We start from the raw sequence: 13,239 nt of genomic DNA on the forward strand, positions 1-13,239 counted from the left end.
CAACTGCAATCTCCCTTCCTGTATATGTCTTTGAAGCTCTTCTTACCAAAATCCCTCAAGTTTGGACTATTTCCGCAGCCCTCAAATTTGGTCTGGCTATGTGATTTGCTTTGGCCTACACAGCAGAGGTGACATCTGAGCCTAGGCCTCAAAAAAATCATTCAGTCTTTTAAATCTTCCCCAGCCCATGCGGGTGGGCCTGGACTAGGCGGCTGGAGAGCTGAGTTTCCCAATCAATCACTGGATATGCACCTCAGGCTATCTGAAAGGCACCGGAAGCCACCTCAGACTATCGGAATCCCAGTCCACCTGTCAGCTGATTGCAGACAAACCAACAAACCAAGCCCAGATCAGAACTCAGGTCACAGAGACTTATGAGCAATAATACATGCTTATTGTCTCAAGCTACTAAGTTATGGGCTTATTCGTTATGCAGCAATGATGGATGTTCTTTCCTGATCTGATTTAATAGCTGCAACATACGTCTACCATAGCCCCTTATATCACTACATAGCTTCTTGTGTTTCTCTTTCAGAAATGTTCAAGCTATTTGAAAACAGGGGAAAACTTTTATTTTGTACCACAAAACCTAACAGCACCTGCCAATTTTTCAATAAATGAGTGTCAGAAAAATATCAATGATAACTAGTTAAGTAAGGATTATAATGATGGCCAAAGGATGGTTTTGGAGGTAGACAAACCAGAATTTGGATCCTAATTCAGTTTTCTATATGTGTTACTCCACAGATTTTGGCTAACTTCAGACAACTTTATCTTCCCATGTATAAGCTGAAACTAGAATAATATATATGCTGTAGGATTGTGGTTATAAGGTATATATTCCCTTTGCCTCCAACCTGGGACAGAGCATTGTTGTTGTTTAGTTGCTCAGTTGTGTCCGACTCCTTGTGACCCCACGGACTACAGCACACCAGGCTTCCTTGTCCTTAACTATCTCCTGGAGTTTACTCAAACTCATGTCCATCGAGTCAGTGATGCCATCCAACCATCTCACCCTCTGTCCTTCTCCTCCTGCCCTCAATCTTTCCCAGCATCAGGGTCTTATCCAATGAGTCGGTTCTTGGCATTAGGTGGCCAAAGTATTGGAGCTTCAGCTTCACCATCAGTCCTTCCAGTGAATATTCAGGGTTGATTTCCTTTAGGTTTGATCTCCTTGCTGTCCAAGGGACTCTCAAGAATCTTCAGCAGCACAGTTCGAAAGCATCAGCTTTTCAGTGCTCAGCCTTTTTTTACAGTCCAACACTCAAAACCATACATGACTACTGGAAAAACCATGGCTTTAACTATATGGACTTTCATTAGCAAAGTGATGTCTCTTTTTAATACACTGTCTAGGTGTGTCATAGCTTTTCTTCCAAGGAGAAAGCATCTTTTAATTTCATGGCTACAGTCACCATCTGTAGTAATTTTGGAGCCCAAGAAAATAAAGTCTGTCACTGTTTGCACTTTTTCCCCATCTACGTGCCATGAAGAGATGGGACTGGATGCCATGATCTCACTTTGGCATGGACTGGGTGAGTGGTCAACAAATGAGAATAAAAGCATAAAATGAGTGTAAAGGACTTCACTGGCAGTCCAGTGGTTACGACTCTGCCTGCCAACGCAAGGGACACAGGTCTGATCTCTAGTACTGTAAGATTCCACATTACGTGGGGCAACTAAGTCTGTGCATCACAACCGCTGAGCCCACAAGCCTCAAGCCTGTGCTGGGCAATAAGAGAAGCCACCGTAATGAAAAGCCCACAGTGAAGAGCAACTCCAGCTCACCACAACTAGAGAAAGCTTGTATGAAGGAATGAGGACCGAGCATAGCCAAGTAAATTTTTTAAATGTATGAAAAATAATAAAAAATTAAAATGTACAAAAAGCATTTAGTATAGTACACAACTTAGAGATAATAAAAAAATACAATTAATTAATATGACCTACGTTCTATTAACATGATCATGATCATCATCGTTGCTGTCACTTCTTACAGGAGGAACTGCAGGCGCTCCATCCATAATTCCTTGTCATCATCACCTCTGTACATGCTTCCATTGGCAAACACCTGGGACTCTCTTACTCCCTCATGTAACATCCCTCACTCCCACCCAGAGGAGAAGCCCTCAACCAAGGCAGATGCGAGAATGTGGCTGTGTCCCCCAACTTCCCTTCCCTTGGTTAGGATAAATCCAAGTTATGTTTTGTACTATATCTAGAATTGCCGAATGAGACTGTGCACCTTGTCACAGCAGTGATAAAATACATTTCCTCTTTTTCTCCTCTTCCCTATCTCATATCCCTACTCTACTACAGAGATATAAACTAGCATCATCCCAACATATACACCAGTAGCTAAATTTAGAATCACCATCCGATTCTAGGGAAATCAACCTAAAATACTACTACTCTTAGGTTTACTTTACCCTTATTGCTTCAGAATCTAATTATTTCTCACAGTAATTCTGACTTCCATTTAAGGCCTAGCCTTTTCATGATCTCTCCAGCTAATCAAAGAGTTGTATCCAGCCCAGTGATGACAAAACCAAGCACAGAATGTGATGTGCCATCTTTTGTCTTCTTAGATGTTTTCATCAGGGCTCAATTCTCACTTTGAGGACAAAGTGAAATTGTAGTTGATGTTGGGTAGCTCTGTGCTCCTCTTGATGGGCATCTGAAACCCTGGTATTGACTCTTGGCCAAGACGGAGGTGAAACGTACTAGCTAGTGATTTATACTATGCTGTTAAGAGTAAAAACCTACCCCAGGTACCCTGGACCAGCTTGTCTATGCTGTTCACTAAGATGTATCAATGTGAAAGTGAAAGTCACACAGTCACATCCCACCCTTTGCAACCCCACAGACTATGCAGTCCATGGCATTCTCTGTGCCAGAAAACTGGAGTGCGTAGCCTTTCCCTTCTCCAGGGGATCTTCCCAACCCAGAGATTGAACCTGGGATCAACCCAGAGATTAACCCACATTGCAGGTGGTTTCTTTACCAGCTGAGCCACAAGAGAAGCCCAAGAATAGTGGAGTGAGTAGCTTATCCCTTCTCCAGTAGATCTTCCCAACCCAGGAATTGAACCGGGGTCTCCTGCATTGCAGGTGGATTCATTACCAACTGAGCTACCAGGGAAATACAAAAATGTATGGATTGATGGTTTGTGCTTGTTTAGCTGTTTGCAAAGCTGCTTTTGTGGAATATAAAATACCCCTCAGTAAGTTTGAGCTTTGGTTCCTCTGAGACACGTGTATTTTGGTGGTTTATGATCAGAAGACAAAGTATATCCTGTATGGTGGAATGGGGGCTATACCTGGAAGTCTCAGTCCTCTGAGATGTTTTCTGAGCTTGCATTCACCTACTGGACCCTATCCTGTGCCTTTATGTGTATACTCTGAGGCATCTTTACAATTATCTGACACCATATAACTATATAGTATAGTGTACTATACTATATATAACACTATATATAACTATATCTGACATTATATAACTGCTGCACAGAGGCCCTTTTATGACAATTGAAGCCTTTTGATAGTGGTCTGGTATGGAGGAAGGGACTATAGCAACCAAATTTAGAACCATTTCAGAAAGATATGACTCTTAGAAAGCAGGGCCCAGTATTTTGCTGAGTTTTGTTGTTCAGCTGAGTTTTCATGAAAACCCCTCCTAACACAGACTTGAGGTTGGTCCATGCTCCAACAGTGGCTGTGGGCTTCTTGAAATCTTGGACCCCTTGCCAAGGTCATTGCATAATTCTTTGTCTTCCCACCACCACCTGTGAGCTCTGCCCAGTGGATACACACTCCAATATAGAAACCCTGTCTTTGGAGAGCATCAGTTTCTCTGGTAAGCATTGGTTGAATCCACATACTGCTGTCTTTTTTTTTTTAATTGAAGTACAGTTAATTTACAACATTTCAGGTATAAAGCAAAATGATTTAGTTATACACACGTACATATATATGCATATATGAGTGTGACAGTGTTAGTCACTCAGTTGTATCCAACTCTTTGTGACCCCATGGAGCTTGCCAGGCTCCTTTACTCTCTGAGCCACCAGGAAAGTGCATACGTACATATTTTGAAAGTGCCTATGTATATCTTCTTTTCCAAATTCTTTTCCATTATAGGTTACTACAAGATAGTGAATACAGTTTCCTGTGCTATATAGTAGGTCTCACTGTCTACCTACTTTATATATAGTATTTTATCTGTTAATCTCAAGCTCCTAATTTATCCCTCTCCTTCTGTCTTCTACCTTTGTTAATCTTAAATTTGTTTCTGTCTGTGAGTTTGATTCTGTTTTGTAAAAAAGTTCACTTTTATCATATTTTGACATTCCATATATAAGTGATATCATATGATATTTCCTGTCTGACTTACTTTTTATGGATAACTAATATTCCCCTGTATGTACGGACTACACATACAGTTCTCTGTGCAGGACCTTGTGGTTTATCCCTTCTGTTTATAATAGCTTCTCCCTGCTACCCCCCACCACCCACTCTGTCCCTCCTCAACTCGCTCCCCCTTGGCAGTCACCAGTCTGTTCTCTGTGTCTGTGATTCTGATCCTGTTTCACAGATAGGTTCATTTGCCTCATATTTTAGATTCCACATATAAGTGATATCACATGATATTTGCCTTTCTCTGTCTGACTTACTTCACTTAGTATGATCATCTCTAGGTCCATCCATGTTGTTGTAAATGTTATCATTTCATTCTTTTTTAAGGCTGAATAATATACCATTGGCTTCCCTGCTGGCTCAGAGGTTAAAGTGTCTGCCTGCAATGCGGGAGAGCTGGGATCGATCCCTGGGTCGGGAAGATCCCCTAGAGAAGGAAATGGCAACCCACTCCAGTATTCTTGCCTGGAGAATCCCATGGACAGAGGAGCCTGGCAGGCTACAGTCCATGGGGTCACAAAGAGTCAGACACGACTGAGCAACTTCACTTTCACTTTCAATATACCATTGACAACACATATATATAAATGATATAGTCCATTGATACATATATTTGATATTTATGATATATCTATCAGTGATATTCCACTATATATATGTATACACACATATATATGATATTGAATTATAAGAGCTGTTCATATATTTTGGAAACAATTCCTTACATATCCCCCATCTTTTTAAAACACCAATTTTAAGTAGTATTTTCATTTTCTCTTTAACGCTCCACCTAGGAATAATCCATAGGAAAGTTTTAGTCTTTAAGTTGTGCTTCGCTAAGCTAAGCCTTTGGTCCTTTAAAAAACTCATTTCTTATCCAGAAAGGTACCCTTAATATGAACTATCTGTCTGTGACTCAAGTAACACTGTTCTCAGAAGTTAGGAACCATGCAGGAATGAAGGGAGTTGTTATAAAAGCCTCTGGAAGGCTCAAGTCTCCAAGTGTTGCCTTGAACATGAGATTTCAGGGCAGAATTTTATGTCTTCTCACAGTGTGATATCAACCTCCTTTAAATTTCAGAAGCCACAAATATATACATCATAGATTGAAGCAGCAAAATAAATTACCATTTATGTTATGGTAACCACCATAAACCAGCAAAATAACCACCATTATATACCAATGGTTATAAATTACCGCTCTCAAGGGACTCTTGAGAGCCCCTTAGACAGCAAGAAGACCAAACCAGTCCATCCGAAAGGAAATCTGTCCTGAATATTCATTGGAAGGACTGATGCTGAAGCTGGAACTCCATTACTTTGGCCACCTGATGTGAAGAACTGACTCATTACAAATTAGAAAAGACCCTGATGCTGGGAAAGGTTGAAGGCAGGAGGAGAAGGGAGCGACAGAGGATGAGATGGTTGGGTGGCATCACTGACTCAATGGACATGAGTTTGAGCAAGCTCTGGGAGCTGGTGATGGACAGGGAGGCCTGGCGTGCTGCAGCCCGTGAGGTGGCCAAGAGTCAAACATGACTGAATGACTGAGCTGAACTGAACTGACTGTACATTAAGACACAAATAGCAGCATACCTTACATATGACAATTAGAATTATGTTTGGGAATTCATAAAGGACATTGGGGATCATCTAGTTTAAACCAGCGGAAGGACATCCAAAACCTATTTTAAATCCATCTATTCTCAGTGCCAGGTCTCCAAGCCAACTCATCATGCTCACTTGCCTAGGGGACAGTGGCCTATTTTCCACAATGACTGAGCCCCTACCCCTACCTAAATAACAGTCTTTTACAAATGTAACATAAACTCGCTTCTTTACTATTAACCCTCCAAAGGCTTTTGTCTTTGCCGGAGTAAAGTCAAGACAATTGTCCATGTCTAAAGATTCTGCAACTTCCTCTCTATATCATGCTTCTCCAGATACTCTCTTGAACATCTGGATTCTGGATCATAGCACATGTAAGATCCTATCTTCAAGCTTTTACCCTGTGGGCTCTTTTCCATCACTCAGCTCAGAATTCTGAGTGGTCTTCTCTTTATACTAAAACAGAAGTTGCCCTTTTTTTATTCTTTACCTCATTAACCTGTTTATCATGTTCATAAACATTATAAATGGCTGCTAGCCTCTTTTGCATTTATTGACAATCACTTCTTGGTATCTGGGGACAATTGGTTTTAGGACCCTTGTGGATACCAAAACCCATGGCTGCTCAAGTCTCTTGCATAAAATGACATAGGCAAGTCAGCCCTCTGTATTCATGGGTTCCCCATCCAAGAGTTTAACAAGGATGCTGAACGTGAGGATAGGGAGGTGCAACTCCACTTACTTACCTCCTCCCACTAGAATGTCAGCTCTTTCAAAGCTGTCCCCCTGCCTTTTTTGTGTACTATCATATCCCTAAATGCCTAGAACAATGTGCAGACATGTAGAAGTCACTCAGTAAATATATACCAAATAAAAAAGGTATTTTTTTGTTTTCTTACCACTACATGATTTAAAATTTTAAAAGGAAAAAACAGTAACATAATTTATTCCCCTACCTTTTTTATGATGGCTGTGGATGAATCAGACTCCAGAGGAGCGTGGCTATATCTGTTCTGCAACTTTTTGTTGGTGCTCTTCGCTGCTCTTCATTTTTCTTCAGTGTTCATTTTGGTAAGAGGTGGGAACATTTTGCCATAGTGTATTTCTGCAACAACATGGCACCAACATGAGTCAGAACCCCACCAACATTATGCTTTGTTTAAAAATAAACATAAAACCTCATTTACTTCATGCTGTCCTCCATGCTGTACATCCCCTCTTTACTGTTTGAATGCTTTTCCTCAATACACAGCTACAGACCTGCATGTTACTACCTGGACACCCCCAGGCAAAGTCAGGCTCCCTTAGCACTGCCTGCATTGGTCACAGCACTACCTCTAATCATTCCACTGTGAGTCCATCTCTCCCACTGATGGTGAGCCCCCTCTGGGGACAGGAACTACATCTTTGGCCCAAGAATCCTTAGTCTCACTCACTCTCTAGTAGTTATACAGGTTGAATACAGCTGCTTCTCATTATTTGTAGTAGTTATGTTCTATAGAGTTGCCTGTGATACTGAACGAGTGACGCTGAACCACTGGACTGAGAAGAAATACAAGATTAGATTTATGGTCATCTTTGGCCTCAACACTTGTACCACTCACTCAATACACAACCTTGTATGGTTTTATGTAAATTTCCACATAAAGACACCTATTTAATTTTTGTTGTTGTTCAGTTGCTCAGTCATGTCCGAGTCTTTGAGACCTTGTGAACTGCAACACTCCGGACTTCCCTGTCCTTCACTGTCTTCCAGAGTTTGCTCTACTTATGTTCACTGAGTTTGTGATGCCATCCAACCATCTCATTCTCTGTTGCCCCCTTCTCCCCCTGCCTTCAAACTTCCCAGCATCAAGGTCTATTTCAATAAGTTGGCTCTTTGCATCAGGTGACCAAAGTATTGGAGCTTCAGACTCAGTCCTTCCAGTGAATATTCAGGATTGATTTCCTTTAGGATTGACAGGTTTGATTCCCTTTGCAGTCAAAGGGACTCTCAAGAGTCTTCTCCAGCAGCACAACTGGAAAGCAGCAATTCCTCGGCATTCAGCCTTCTTTACAGTCCAACACTCATATCCATACATCATGACTATTGGAAAACCCATAGCCTTGACTGTACAAGCTTTTGTCAGCAAAGTGATGTTTCTGCTTTTTAATATGCTGTCTAGGTTTGTCATAGCTTTTCTTCCAAGGAGCAAGAGTCTTGTTATTTCAAGGCTGCAGTCACTGTCTGCAATGATTTTGGAGCCCAAGAATATAAAGTCTGTCACTGTTGACATTGTTACTCCACATATTTGCCATGAAGGGATGGAACCAGATACAATGATCTTAGTTTTCTGAATGTTGAGTTTTAAGCCAGATTTTTCATTCTCCTCTTTCACTTTCATCAAGAGGCTCTTTAGTTGCTCTTTGCTTTCTGCAATAAGGGTGGTGTCAGCTACATATCTGAGGTTGTTGATGTTTCTCCTGGCAATATTGATTCCAGTTGTTTCATCCAGCCCAACATTTCACATGATGTACTCTGCATATAAGTTAAATAAGCAGGGTGACACTATTCAGCCTTGATGTACTCCTTTTCCAATTCTGAACCAGTCCATTGTTACATATCCCATTCTAACTGTAGCTTCTTGACCTGCATACAGGTTTCTCAAGAGGCAGGTAAGGTAGTCTGTTTTTCCCATTTCTTTAAGAATTTCCCACAGTTTGTTGTGATCCACACAGTCAAAAGTTTTAGTGTAGTTAATACAGCAGAAGTAGATGTTTTTCTGGAACTCTCTTGCTTTTTCTATGATCCAATGGATATTAGCAATTTGATCTCTGGTTCCTCTCCCTTTTCTAAATCCAGCTTGTACACATGGAAGTTATTGGTTCACATACCATTGAAGTCTAGTTTGGAGAATTTTGAGCATTACTTTGCTAGCATGTAAAATGAGTGCAATTGTCTGGTAGTTTGAACATTCTTTGGTATTGCCTTTCTTTGGGATTGGAATCAAAACTGACCTTTTCCAGTCCTGTGGCCACTGCTGAACTTTCCAAATTTGCTGGCATATTGAGTGCAGCACTTTCACAGCATCATTTTTTTAGGATCTGAAATAGTTCAGCTGGAACTCCATCACATCCACTAGCTTTGTTTGTAATGATGCTTCCTAAAGTTCACTTGACTTTGAATTCCAGGATATCTGGCTCTAGGTGAGTGTTCACACTATTTTGGTTATCTAGGTCATTAAGATCTTTTCTGTATAGTTCTTTTGTGTATTCTTCCCACCTCTTCTTAATATCTTCTGCTTCTGTTAGGTCCATACTATTTCTGTCCTTTATTGTGCCCATCTTTGCATGAAATGTTCCCTTGGTATCTCTACTTTTCTTGAAGAGCTCTCTAGTCTCTCCCAATCTATTGCCTTCCTCTATTTCTTTGCACTGATCACTTAGGAAGGCTTTCTTGTCTCTCCCTGCTATTCTTTGGAACTCTGCATTCAAATGGGTATATATTTCCTTTTCTCCTTTGCCTTTGACTTCTCTTCTTTTCTCAGCTATTCCTCCTCAGATAACCATTTTGTCTTTTTGCATTTCTTTTTCTTGGGGATGTTTTGATCACTGCCTCCTGTACAGTGTCAGAAACCTCCATCCATATTTCTTCAGGCACTCTGTGTATCAGATCTAATCCCTTGAATTTGTCATTTCCATTGTATAATCATAAAGGATTTGGTTTAGGTCATGCCTGAATGGCCTAGTTGTTTTCTGTACTTTCTTCAGTGGAAGTCTGAATTTGGCAATAAGGAGTTCACGATCTGAGCCACAGTCAGCTCCCGGTCTTGTTTTTGCTGACTGTATACAGCTATTCCATCTTCAGCTGCGGAGAAGATAATCTGATTTCAGTATTGACCATCTGGTGTTGTCCATGAGTAGAGTCATCTTTTGTGTTGTTGCAACAGGGTGAATGCTATGACCAGTGCATTCTCTTGGCAAAACTCTGTTAGCCTTTGCCCTGCTTCATTTTGCACTCCAAGGCCAAACTTGCCTGTTACTCCAGGTATCTTTTGCCTTCCTACTTTTGCATTCCATTCCACTATAATGAAAAGGACATCTTTTTTTTTTGGTGTTAGTTCTAGAAGGTCTTGTAGGTGTAGAGATCAAGACCTTGTAGACCTATAAGACCTTATTTAATATCTGTTTATTCATTAAAAGTCAACCCACAGCCAAGTGTACTAGAACTCATGCCTGAACCAAGCTTATCCAAGACATGTACATACTCGGTAAGGCATATCACAGCCTGCCAGCATTTAGGAACACTAGACAACACTTCAGCACTATGCTCTGGCAGATGGTTGGCTGACATTTCCAACAGCAAAATCACCAAGAAAAATCACAGAAATACAAAAAACATAAGAAGGTGGCTTGAAAATACAAAATCCATCAATAATGAGGATTGGATGAATACACACTGGTGAATTATATGCACTGCCATTGAAATAAGCAAAAAATAAATACTTCTGTTAGCATATAAAGAGACTAATAAAGATTTCATATAATTCATGAACAATTCAGGAACTGAAGGCTGTTATTCTCGCCTATCCTAATAAAAGGACAAATTCCAGATCTCACCCAATTTCAGACAAGCCCAAAGAAAACTTCTTTGGAAATAATTACAGGTTGAGAGTCTACCTTATCAATTAGGCATAACCCAAAGTGCTCCCCACAAGATGGCTCCATTTTTCTCCTGAGATTATAAGAAATACCTGCTGTTATTTCATTATATGCATCAGTTAACTGTAGGTACACAACGTGATATTTCCCATACATTTTTTTTTTTAAAGCAATGCCAATACTTTGTGAGATAAACAGCAAAGATTTTATACTTCCAGTATCTACTTTCTAACGCATTTGAAGGACATTTAAAACTTCCTTAAGAATACAGATTTATGTTTTAAGGCTGCTGCAAAATGTTTCCAGCTAAGTTTACTTCTCAAAATTTTTAACTCGTTAAATTTAACCCTGATTTAATTGTAGTACAGAGGAAGTAATTTCTTAATAAAACCGCCATTGCAAAAGCATGCCCTATCTTTAAACTACCATTCCTTTGATCAGTAGGATTTGCAGAAGGTGATGTTTTGTGTAGGTAACAAGAAACAGAAGGATGATTCTGAAAGCTCAGTTCCAATGTGTTCAAAGCCCGATAAAATAGAGGTAGACAGTTTCCTCTTAAAGTCTTGTGAGACTCTCTTCACATATTTTGGAGTATCAGAAGATAAGTCATCTTGTCAGGAAATGCAATTTTAGGATTAATAAAACCATATGGGGGGAGAGAGCAAGATGGTAGAGGAGTAGATGGATACAGAGTACATCTCTCTCCACAGATACATCAAGAATACAACTTCAGACACAGAAGTGCATGCAGAACACCAGCTGAGAGCAGACAGGAGTACCTGATCAGCGGAAAAGAATATATAGAACCATGCAAAACTTGGTAGGATGAAGGAACTAGGGGGAAAACAGGAGTGTTATTAGGACTGGACCTTCCCTTGAGGGGTGGCGGAACTGAAGAAGGGGTCCGATTCCCACGCTGGGGCAAGTGTCTGAGTCAGAGGAGAAACATTTAAGGCTGAGAGTGAAACAGCTGATCCATGGCAGCCTAAAGAGAATGAGAATCAGACAGTCTTTGCTGCATCCATACATACCCCGGACAGGGACACAGGTCCCCTGGAAGGTGCAGTGGCTGAGAGCTGGAGTTTGGGGGTTGGGGAGCAATCCCAGGGTGAGGGCTGCTGTTGACTGTGGAGAGACGGATCGAGGGGATGTGAGGGAGGAGACTGTGGTGGGAAATGCCTGTGAAGGAAAGCCAGGCAGCCATGGAAGCAAGGCGATACTGCAGAATCACGCGTAGGGGGTGGAACCATCACCATAGCCTCTCTCTCTCCCCACACACCAGCATCAGTAGCTGAACAATAAAGGCTGGCCCATCAAATGCCTGATGTACTGAGCTACAGAGTAGTACCCCACCCAGGGTTCTCCTTTAAGAGACTGATGCACCATAATACAGAGTAGGACTCCACCCAGGGTACACCTTTAAGAGCCAGACATGCCGAATAACACAGAAGGACCCCAGGCAAGGGAGCCCTCTAAGTGCCAGACTGGGTAGAGCTACAGAGGAAGACTGGCCAAGGAGGCCTCCTGATCGCCAGCTACAAGAGGCTCGAAAAAAGACTCTGATAGGGCCACGACTTCTGCAACAGAGGCAGTCCGTGTCCCTGCACACTTGGAGCCGCCAGGGTCCCCGCAAGTCCAGCAGCCGCATCACCTTCATGCTCGACCCTCACTGGGGCAGAGCTGCCACAGGCAAAACAAGTCTTGCGTCTATGCCTGCAGGGTCACTTCAGTCGTGTCCAACTCTTTGCGACCCTGTGGACTGTGGCCTGCCGGGGTTCTCTGTCGAGGGGGTTCTCCAGGCAAGAATAATGGGGTGTATTGCCTAGTACTGGTTACCATGCTGTTCTAGAGCATTATATCTCCTGCTGCCCTAGCCGCCAACTCCCCTGAGTACCTGGTGCTGCCAGAACCCCTGAGACCCAAGCAGCTGCAGCACCTCCACACCCGGCCCTCAGAGGGGCAAACCCAAGTCCTCCAGGGCAGCCTCAGGAGCAAACCCCAGTGGACGACCCCCGTGCAGAGGTGGGAATAAAGCCACAGTTGAAACCCAGGGGCAGTGTGACTAAGGAAGAAGACCCAAAACCTTCCCACCAGCTGTACAAGCTGCAGATTAAATCCACACGATCCACTAGGCAGACTCTGTGTCTGGGGAATATATAAAAGGCCATTGAGAGCTCCCACAAGAGAAAACGCACTAGTTCTGATAGCTGTGGGCATTGGAGGCAAGAACACAGGGAGCAGAACCAGATTAGAGTCTGAGCTGCCCCCAGAGCAGGTCCAGAGACCAGCACAGTGTTGGAGGGCATCCTAGGGAGGTGAGGTGGACTGTGACTCCCAGCGAGGGAAAGGACTCTCAAGAAAACCATTTAATATTCTTATGTTTTGACTTGCTCTGTAGATTCTTTTGGATTTTTTTCTCCCCCCACCCTTCCCCCCCCACATTGTAGTTACCTATATTATTGGCACTATGAAATCTAACTAAGTTTTTGAGCTTTTTTTCCCTCAAAGTCACTTTTTTTTTTAAATTGTTGTTATATATAGATGTTGGCAAGCCCAACCTCTGCCTCTATGTTGG

At 42.0% G+C, this 13,239-nt stretch overlaps 1 protein-coding gene across 1 annotated transcript in view; it reads right to left on the bottom strand.

Moving 5' to 3' along the window:
• PAK5 (p21 (RAC1) activated kinase 5) overlaps positions 1-13,239 on the bottom strand; it is a 395,377-nt gene that overhangs the window by 216,658 nt on the left and 165,480 nt on the right. The window contains exon 2 of the mRNA XM_061125932.1: positions 6,980-7,128. The gene's annotated coding sequence lies outside the window, so the exon portion shown is untranslated. The remainder of the gene's footprint in view (positions 1-6,979; positions 7,129-13,239) is intronic.

The sequence above is a fragment of the Dama dama genome, chromosome 23, assembly GCF_033118175.1.
Source record: "Dama dama isolate Ldn47 chromosome 23, ASM3311817v1, whole genome shotgun sequence".
Lineage (NCBI taxonomy): Eukaryota > Metazoa > Chordata > Mammalia > Artiodactyla > Cervidae > Dama > Dama dama.